Raw genomic sequence first — 10,000 nt, forward strand, 5'->3', positions numbered from 1 at the left:
CTCTGTGGGTCTCTATGGGTCTCTGTGGGTCTCTGTGAGTCTCTGTGGGTCTCTATGGGTCTCTGTGGGTCTCTGTGAGTCTCTATGGGTCTCTGTGAGTCTCTGTGGGTCTCTATGGGTCTCTGTGAGTCTCTGAGTCTCTGTGGGTCTCTGTGAGTCTCTGTGGGTCTCTGTGGGTCTCTGTGGGTCTCTGTGAGTCTCTGTGGGTCTCTGTAGGTCTCTGTGAGTCTCTGAGTCTCTGTGAGTCTCTATGGGTCTCTGTGGGTCTCTGTGGGTCTCTGTGAGTCTCTGTGGGTCTCTGTGGGTCTCTGAGTCTCTGTGGGTCTCTGTAGGTCTCTGTGAGTCTCTGAGTCTCTGTGAGTCTCTATGGGTCTCTGTGGGTCTCTGTGGGTCTCTGTGAGTCTCTGTGGGTCTCTGTGGGTCTCTGTGAGTCTCTGTGGGTCTCTGTGAGTCTCTGTGGGTCTCTGTAGGTCTCTGTGAGTCTCTGAGTCTCTGTGAGTCTCTATGGGTCTCTGTGGGTCTCTGTGGGTCTCTGTGAGTCTCTATGGGTCTCTGTGGGTCTCTGTGATTCTCTGAGTCTCTGTGGGTCTCTATGGGTCTCTGTGGGTCTCTGTGAGTCTCTGTGGGTCTCTGTGGGTCTCTGTGAGTCTCTGAGTCTCTGTGGGTCTCTATGGGTCTCTGTGAGTCTCTGTGGGTCTCTGTGGGTCTCTGTGGGTCTCTGTGAGTCTCTGAGTCTCTGTGGGTCTCTGTGGGTCTCTATGGGTCTCTGTGAGTCTCTGAGTCTCTGTGGGTCTCTGTGAGTCTCTGTGAGGCTCTGTGAGTCTCTGTGAGTCTCTGTAGGTCTCTGTGAGTCTCTGTGGGTCTCTGTGGGTCTCTGTAGGTCTCTGTGGGTCTCTGTGGGTCTCTGTGAGTCTCTGTGGGTCTCTGTGGGTCTCTGTGGGTCTCTGTGGGTCTCTGTGAGTCTCTGAGTCTCTGTGGGTGTCTGTGGGTCTCTATGGGTCTCTGTGGGTCTCTGTGGGTCTCTGTGGGTGTCTGTGGGTCTCTGTGGGTCTCTGTGGGTCTCTGTGGGTCTCTGAGTCTCTGTGGGTGTCTGTGGGTCTCTATGGGTCTCTGTGGGTCTCTGTGGGTCTCTGTGGGTGTCTGTGGGTCTCTGTGGGTCTCTGTGGGTCTCTGTGAGTCTCTGTGGGTCTCTATGGGTCTCTGTGGGTCTCTGTGGTTTGCCCTTACATCTACGTAGCATCAACACAGAGGGAATGACACAAGGAGGGATCTCTCCAACGATGTGTTTCCCTTCCCGTAATATGTGCTCACATCGTGTTTTTGAGCGTTGTGGTGGTGGTGGTGGTGTTGTGGTGTTGGTGGTGGTGGTGTTGTTGTTGTGGTGTTGGTGGTGGTGGTGGCGTTGTTGTTTTGTTGGTGTCGTTTTGACCGCAGCCTTCCGTAGCAAAATAGCTGCTTTAGACCTTGTGATGCGTTCCAGTGCTAATAAATTGTGTGATTCACATGTGAGTTGTTCAATGGGTGCGTGGGTGAGTGGGTACGTGGGTGGGAGGGTGAGTGAGTGAGTGGCTGAGTGAGTGGCTAAGTGAGTGGCTGAGTGAGTGAGTGGGTGTAAGTGGGTGGGAGGGTAAGTGGTTGAGTGAGTGGCTGAGTGAGTGGCTGAGTGAGTGGTTGAGTGAGTGGCTGAGTGAGTGGCTGAGTGAGTGGCTGAGTGAGTGGCTGAGTGAGTGGTTGAGTGAGTGGCTGAGTGAGTGGCTGAGTGAGTGAGTGGGTGTAAGTGGGTGGGAGGGTAAGTGGTTGAGTGAGTGGCTGAGTGAGTGGGTGAGTGAGTGAGTGGGTGAGTGAGTGGTTGAGTGAGTGGCTGAGTGAGTGGCTGAGTGAGTGGCTGAGTGAGTGGTTGAGTGAGTGGCTGAGTGAGTGGGTGAGTGAGTGAGTGGTTGAGTGAGTGGCTGAGTGAGTGGCTGAGTGAGTGGCTGAGTGAGTGGTTGAGTGAGTGGCTGAGTGCGTGGCTGAGTGAGTGGCTGAGTGAGTGAGTGGCTGAGTGAGTGGCTGAGTGAGTGGCTGAGTGAGTGAGTGGCTGAGTGAGTGGTTGAGTGAGTGGCTGAGTAAGTGGTTGAGTGAGTGGCTGAGTGAGTGAGTGGTTGAGTGAGTGGTTGAGTGAGTGACTGAGTGAGTGACTGACTGACTGAGTGAGTGAGTGACTGACTGAGTGACTGACTGAGTGACTGAGTGAGTGACTGAGTGAGTGACTGAGTGAGTGAGTGAGTGACTGAGTGAGTGACTGAGTGAGTGACTGAGTGAGTGACTGAGTGAGTGACTGAGTGGTTCGGGGATTTTTCTCCCAAGTTTTCATTTCCTCGTTCGGGCTTATCGCTCACATGGCACATGGCAGGGTCACACAGACAAAGCTCCCCCAGGTAGCCTCTAGCAGGGCTGCAGGGGCAAGTGCAGTTACACAGACAAAGCTCCCCCAGGTAGCCTCTAGCAGGGCTGCAGGGGCACGTGCAGTTACACAGACACAGACAAAGCTCCCCCAGGTAGCCTCTAGCAGGGCTGCAGGGGCACGTGCAGTTACACAGACACAGACAAAGCTCCCCCAGGTAGCCTCTAGCAGGTCTGTAGGGGCAAGTGCAGTTAGACAGACAAAGCTCCCCCAGGTAGCCTCAAGCAGGGCTGTGGGGGCAAGTGCAGTTACACGGACAAAGCTCCCCCAGGTAGCCTCTAGCAGGGCTCTAGGGGCAAGTGTGTGAGTGTGTGTGTGAGTGAAAGAGTGTGAGTGTGTGAGTGTGTGTGAGAGTGTGTGAGTGAGTGTGTGTGTGAGTGTGTGTGAGTGTGTGTGTGTTAGTATGTGTGTGAGTGTGTGAGTGAGTGTGTGAGTGTGTGAGTGAGTGTATGTGTGAGTGTGTGTGAGTGTGTGAGTGTGTGTATGAGTGTGTGAGTGTGTGAGTGAGTGAGTGTGTGTGTGAGTGAGTGTGTGTGAGTGTGTGTGTGTTAGTATGTGTGTGAGTGAGTGTGTGAGTGTGTGAGTGAGTGTGTATGAGTGTGTGAGTGTGAGTGTGTGTGAGTGTGTGTGAGTGTGTGAGTGTGAGTGTGTGTGAGTGTGTGTGAGTGTGAGTGTGTGTGAGTGTGTGTGAGTGTGTGAGAGTCTGTGAGTGAGTGTGTGAGTGTGTGAGTGAGTGAGTGTGTGAGTGTGTGAGTGAGAGTGTGTGTGTGTGAGTGTGTGAGTGAGAGTGTGTGTGTGTGAGTGTGTGAGTGAGTGTGTGAGAGTGTGTGTGTGTGAGTGTGTGTGAGTGTGAGAGTGTGTGTGTGTGAGTGTGTGTGAGTGTGTGAGTGAGTGTGAGAGTGTGTGTGTGTGAGTGTGTGTGAGTGTGAGAGTGTGTGAGTGAGTGTGTGAGTGAGTGTGTGTGAGTGTGTGTGTGTTAGTATGTGTGTGAGTGAGTGTGTGAGTGTGTGAGTGAGTGTGTATGAGTGTGTGAGTGTGAGTGTGTGTGAGTGTGTGTGAGTGTGTGAGTGTGAGTGTGTGTGAGTGTGTGTGAGTGTGTGAGTGTGAGTGTGTGTGAGTGTGTGTGAGTGTGTGAGTGTGAGTGTGTGTGAGTGTGAGTGTGTGTGAGTGTGTGTGAGTGTGTGAGAGTCTGTGAGTGAGTGTGTGAGTGTGTGAGTGAGTGAGTGTGTGAGTGTGTGAGTGAGAGTGTGTGTGTGTGAGTGTGTGAGTGAGTGTGTGAGAGTGTGAGTGTGTGAGTGTGTGAGTGAGTGTGAGTGAGTCTGTGAGTGTGTGAGTCTGTGAGTGTGTGTGTGTGTGAGTGAGTCTGTGAGTGTGTGAGTGTGTGAGTGTGTGAGTGTGTGTCTGTGTGTGTGTCTGTGTGTGTGTGTCTGTGCGTGTGTGTCTGTGTGTGAGTGAGTGTGTGACTGAGTGTGTGCTAACCGCTGCACCACCGCTCCAAATCCACCCACACTACACCTATGGAAAAATGCATTTACATTTAATCAAAATAATTTAATAAGTCGACCTAATTAATCAATTAATCCCAACTTCCTCCTCCCACAGACCCACTCACTCTCTTCTGAAAATTAATATTAGGCAAAGTTTTGAGAAGTCAGTTCATTCTTCAATCAGCCAGAGACTCACAGAGCCAGACTAAGGCCCCTATAGGGTTCAGTGTTAATCAGTGAGGCTCCCACAGGGTTCAGTGTTAATCAGTGAGGCTCCCACAGGGTTCAGTGTTCATCAGTGAGACTCCCACAGGGTTCAGTGTTAATCAGTGAGACTCCCACAGGGTTCAGTGTTAATCAGTGAGACTCCCACAGGGTTCAGTGTTCATCAGTGAGACTCCCACAGGGTTCAGTGTTAATCAGTGAGACTCCCACAGGGTTCAGTGTTCATCAGTGAGACTCCCACAGGGTTCAGTGTTCATCAGTGAGACTCCCACAGGGTTCAGTGTTCATCAGTGAGACTCCCACAGGGTTCAGTGTTCATCAGTGAGACTCCCACAGGGTTCAGTGTTAATCAGTGAGACTCCCACAGGGTTCAGTGTTCATCAGTGAGACTCACACAGGGTTCAGTGTTCATCAGTGAGACTCCCACAGGGTTCAGTGTTAATCAGTGAGACTCACACAGGGTTCAGTGTTAATCAGTGAGACTCCCACAGGGTTCAGTGTTCATCAGTGAGACTCACACAGGGTTCAGTGTTCATCAGTGAGACTCACACAGGGTTCAGTGTTAATCAGTGAGACTCCCACAGGGTTCAGTGTTAATCAGTGAGACTCCCACAGGGTTCAGTGTTAATCAGCGAGACTCCCACAGGGTTCAGTGTTCATCAGTGAGACTCCCACAGGGTTCAGTGTTCATCAGTGAGACTCACACAGGGTTCAGTGTTCATCAGTGAGACTCACACAGGGTTCAGTGTTAATCAGTGAGACTCCCACAGGGTTCAGTGTTAATCAGTGAGACTCACACAGGGTTCAGTGTTCATCAGTGAGACTCCCACAGGGTTCAGTGTTAATCAGCGAGACTCCCACAGGGTTCAGTGTTCATCAGTGAGACTCACACAGGGTTCAGTGTTCATCAGTGAGACTCACACAGGGTTCAGTGTTAATCAGTGAGACTCCCACAGGGTTCAGTGTTAATCAGTGAGACTCCCACAGGGTTCAGTGTTCATCAGTGAGACTCCCACAGGGTTCAGTGTTAATCAGCGAGACTCCCACAGGGTTCAGTGTTCATCAGTGAGACTCCCACAGGGTTCAGTGTTAATCAGCGAGACTCCCACAGGGTTCAGTGTTAATCAGTGAGACTCCCACAGGGTTCAGTGTTAATCAGCGAGACTCCCACAGGGTTCAGTGTTCATCAGTGAGACTCCCACAGGGTTCAGTGTTAATCAGTGAGACTCCCACAGGGTTCAGTGTTCATCAGTGAGACTCCCACAGGGTTCAGTGTTAATCAGCGAGACTCCCACAGGGTTCAGTGTTAATCAGCGAGACTCCCACAGGGTTCAGTGTTAATCAGTGAGACTCCCACAGGGTTCAGTGTTCATCAGTGAGACTCCCACAGGGTTCAGTGTTAATCAGTGAGACTCACAGAGCCAGACTAAGGCTCCCACAGGGTTCAGTGTTAATCAGTGAGACTCCCACAGGGTTCAGTGTTCATTACTGGGGCTCACAGAGCCAGACTAAGGCAGCAAAATGGAACGCCACGGTTTGATGGCTTTCGCCATTCTACTTTGCCCAGCCATAATCTGGGGTAAGTGGTAATCAATACATATCATCATCACCATGATCACGATCATCATCATCATATCATCATAATCATCATCAACATATCTCTCAATCTCTCATCATCATCATCATCCTTCTCATCACAATCATCATCATAATCTTATCATAATCTTATCATCATCTGTGTGGTGAGTCCGTGGGTCTCTGTGTGGTGAGTCTGTGTGGTGAGTCTGTGGGTCTCTGTGTGGTGAGTCTGTGGGTCTCTGTGTGGTGAGTCTGTGGGTCTCTGTGTGGTGAGTCTGTGGGTCTCTGTGTGATGAGTCTGTGGGTTTCTGTGTGGTGAGTCTGTGGGTCTCTGTGTGATGAGTCTGTGGGTCTCTGTGTGATGAGTCTATGGGTCTCTGTGTGGTGAGTCTGTGGGTTTCTGTGTGATGAGTCTGTGGGTCTCTGTGTGATGAGTCTGTGGGTCTCTGTGTGATGAGTCTGTGGGTCTCTGTGTGTTGAGTTTGTGGGTCTCTGTGTGGTGAGTCTGTGGGTCTCTGTGTGGTGAGTCTGTGGGTCTCTGTGTGATGAGTCTGTGGGTCTCTGTGTGATGAGTCTGTGGGTCTCTGTGTGTTGAGTCTGTGGGTCTCTGTGTGGTGAGTCTGTGGGTCTCTGTGTGATGAGTCTGTGTGGTGAGTCTGTGTGGTGAGTCTGTGTGGTGAGTCTGTGGGTCTCTGTGTGTTGAGTCTGTGGGTCTCTGTGTGGTGAGTCTGTGTGGTGAGTCTGTTTGGTGAGTCTGTGTGGTGAGTCTGTGGGTCTCTGTGTGATGAGTCTGTGGGTCTCTGTGTGATGAGTCTGTGGGTTTCTGTGTGTTGAGTCTGTGGGTCTCTGTGTGTTGAGTCTGTGGGTCTCTGTGTGGTGAGTCTGTTTGGTGAGTCTGTGTGGTGAGTCTGTGTGGTGAGTCTGTGGGTCTCTGTGTGATGAGTCTGTGGGTCTCTGTGTGGTGAGTCTGTGGGTCTCTGTGTGGTGAGTCTGTGGGTCTCTGTGTGTTGAGTCTGTGGGTCTCTGTGTGGTGAGTCTGTGGGTCTCTGTGTGGTGAGTCTGTGGGTCTCTGTGTGGTGAGTCTGTGGGTCTCTGTGTGGTGAGTCTGTGGGTCTCTGTGTGTTGAGTCTGTGGGTCTCTGTGTGTTGAGTCTGTGGGTCTCTGTGTGGTGAGTCTGTGGGTCTCTGTGTGGTGAGTCTGTGTGGTGAGTCTGTGGGTCTCTGTGTGGTGAGTCTGTGGGTCTCTGTGTGGTGAGTCTATGGGTCTCTGTGTGGTGAGTCTGTGTGGTGAGTCTGTGTGGTGAGTCTGTGGGTCTCTGTGTGGTGAGTCTGTGTGGTGAGTCTGTGTGGTGAGTCTGTGTGGTGAGTCTGTGGGTCTCTGTGTGGTGAGTCTGTGTGGTGAGTCTGTGTGGTGAGTCTGTGTGGTGAGTCTGTGGGTCTCTGTGTGGTGAATCTGTGGGTCTCTGTGTGGTGAGTCTGTGAGTCTCTGTGTGGTGAGTCTGTGAGTCTCTGTGTGGTGAGTCTGTGAGTCTCTGTGTGGTGAGTCTGTGGGTCTCTGTGTGAGTCTGTGGGTCTCTGTGTGATGAGTCTGTGGGTCTCTGTGTGGTGAGTCTATGGGTTTCTCTGTGGTGAGTCTGTGGGTCTCTGTGTGGTGAGTCTGTGGGTCTCTGTGTGGTGAGTCTGTGGGTCTCTGTGTGGTGAGTCTGTGGGTCTCTGTGTGGTGAGTCTGTGGGTCTCTGTGTGGTGAGTCTGTGTGTCTCTGTGTGGTGAGTCTGTGGGTCTCTGTGTGGTGAGTCTGTGGGTCTCTGTGTGGAGAGTCTGTGGGTCTCTGTGTGGTGAGTCTGTGTGTCTCTGTGTGGTGAGTCTGTGGGTCTCTGTGTGGTGAGTCTGTGGGTCTCTGTGTGGGTGAGTCTGTGTGGTGAGTCTGTGTGGTGAGTCTATGGGTCTCTGTGTGGTGAGTCTGTGGGTCTCTGTGTAGTGAGTCTGTGGGTCTCTGTGTGGGTGAGTCTGTGTGGTGAGTCTGTGTGGTGAGTCTATGGGTCTCTGTGTGGTGAGTCTGTGGGTCTCTGTGTGGTGAGTCTGTGGGTCTTTGTGTGGTGAGTCTATGGGTCTCTGTTTGGTGTGTCTGTGTGGTGAGTCTGTGTGATGAGTCTGTGGGTCTCTGTGTGGTGAGTCTGTGTGGTGAGTCTGTGGGTCTCTGTGTAGTGAGTCTGTGGGTCTCTGTGTGGTGAGTCTGTGGGTCTCTGTGTGGTGAGTCTGTGGGTCTCTGTGTGGTGAGTCTGTGGGTCTCTGTGTGGTGAGTCTGTGGGTCTCTGTGTGGTGAGTCTGTGTGTCTCTGTGTGGTGAGTCTGTGGGTCTCTGTGTGGTGAGTCTGTGGGTCTCTGTGTGGAGAGTCTGTGGGTCTCTGTGTGGTGAGTCTGTGTGTCTCTGTGTGGTGAGTCTGTGGGTCTCTGTGTGGTGAGTCTGTGGGTCTCTGTGTGGGTGAGTCTGTGTGGTGAGTCTGTGGGTCTCTGTGTGGTGAGTCTGTGGGTCTCTGTGTGGTGAGTCTGTGTGGTGAGTCTGTGGGTCTCTGTGTGGTGAGTCTGTGGGTCTCTGTGTGGTGAGTCTGTGGGTCTCTGTGTGGTGAGTCTGTGGGTCTCTGTGTGGTGAGTCTGTGGGTCTCTGTGTGATGAGTCTGTGGGTCTCTGTGTGGTGAGTCTGTGGGTCTCTGTGTGGTGAGTCTGTGAGTCTCTGTGTGGTGAGTCTGTGAGTCTCTGTGTGGTGAGTCTGTGGGTCTCTGTGTGAGTCTGTGGGTCTCTGTGTGATGAGTCTGTGGGTCTCTGTGTGGTGAGTCTATGGGTTTCTCTGTGGTGAGTCTGTGGGTCTCTGTGTGGTGAGTCTGTGGGTCTCTGTGTGGTGAGTCTGTGGGTCTCTGTGTGGTGAGTCTGTGGGTCTCTGTGTGGTGAGTCTGTGGGTCTCTGTGTGGTGAGTCTGTGTGTCTCTGTGTGGTGAGTCTGTGGGTCTCTGTGTGGTGAGTCTGTGGGTCTCTGTGTGGAGAGTCTGTGGGTCTCTGTGTGGTGAGTCTGTGTGTCTCTGTGTGGTGAGTCTGTGGGTCTCTGTGTGGTGAGTCTGTGGGTCTCTGTGTGGGTGAGTCTGTGTGGTGAGTCTGTGTGGTGAGTCTATGGGTCTCTGTGTGGTGAGTCTGTGGGTCTCTGTGTGGTGAGTCTGTGGGTCTCTGTGTGGGTGAGTCTGTGTGGTGAGTCTGTGTGGTGAGTCTATGGGTCTCTGTGTGGTGAGTCTGTGGGTCTCTGTGTGGTGAGTCTGTGGGTCTTTGTGTGGTGAGTCTATGGGTCTCTGTTTGGTGTGTCTGTGTGGTGAGTCTGTGTGATGAGTCTGTGGGTCTCTGTGTGGTGAGTCTGTGTGGTGAGTCTGTGGGTCTCTGTGTGGTGAGTCTGTGGGTCTCTGTGTGGTGAGTCTGTGGGTCTCTGTGTGGTGAGTCTGTGGGTCTCTGTGTGGTGAGTCTGTGGGTCTCTGTGTGGTGAGTCTGTGGGTCTCTGTGTGGTGAGTCTGTGTGTCTCTGTGTGGTGAGTCTGTGGGTCTCTGTGTGGTGAGTCTGTGGGTCTCTGTGTGGAGAGTCTGTGGGTCTCTGTGTGGTGAGTCTGTGTGTCTCTGTGTGGTGAGTCTGTGGGTCTCTGTGTGGTGAGTCTGTGGGTCTCTGTGTGGGTGAGTCTGTGTGGTGAGTCTGTGGGTCTCTGTGTGGTGAGTCTGTGGGTCTCTGTGTGGTGAGTCTGTGTGGTGAGTCTGTGGGTCTCTGTGTGGTGAGTCTGTGGGTCTCTGTGTGGTGAGTCTGTGGGTCTCTGTGTGGTGAGTCTGTGGGTCTCTGTGTGGTGAGTCTGTGGGTCTCTGTGTGATGAGTCTGTGGGTCTCTGTGTGGTGAGTCTGTGGGTCTCTGTGTGGTGAGTCTGTGGGTCTCTGTGTGGTGAGTCTGTGGGTCTCTGTGTGGTGAGTCTGTGGGTCTCTGTGTGGTGAGTCTGTGGGTCTCTGTGTGGGTCTCTGTGTGGTGAGTCTGTGGGTCTCTGTGTGGTGAGTCTATGGGTCTCTGTGTGGTGAGTCTATGGGTCTCTGTGTGGTGAGTCTGTGGGTCTCTGTGTGGTGAGTCTGTGGGTCTCTGTGTGGTGAGTCTGTGGGTCTCTGTGTGGGTCTCTGTGTGGTGAGTCTGTGGGTCTCTGTGTGGTGAGTCTATGGGTCTCTGTGTGGTGAGTCTATGGGTTTCTGTGTGGTGAGTCTGT

The 10,000-nt window shown here is 52.6% G+C and overlaps 1 long non-coding RNA gene across 1 annotated transcript in view; it reads left to right on the plus strand.

Moving 5' to 3' along the window:
- Window positions 1–1,087, plus strand: part of LOC144955346 (uncharacterized) — a 7,728-nt gene extending 6,641 nt beyond the window's left edge. Inside the window, exon 3 of the long non-coding RNA XR_013641622.1 lies at window positions 1–1,087. This exon is cut by the window's left edge and continues 1,663 nt beyond it. This is a non-coding gene — a long non-coding RNA (uncharacterized LOC144955346).
- The last annotated feature ends 8,913 nt before the right edge of the window (window positions 1,088–10,000 follow it).

This window comes from Lampetra fluviatilis, unplaced genomic scaffold (assembly GCF_964198595.1).
Source record: "Lampetra fluviatilis unplaced genomic scaffold, kcLamFluv1.1 SCAFFOLD_251, whole genome shotgun sequence".
Taxonomy (NCBI): Eukaryota; Metazoa; Chordata; class Hyperoartia; order Petromyzontiformes; family Petromyzontidae; genus Lampetra; species Lampetra fluviatilis.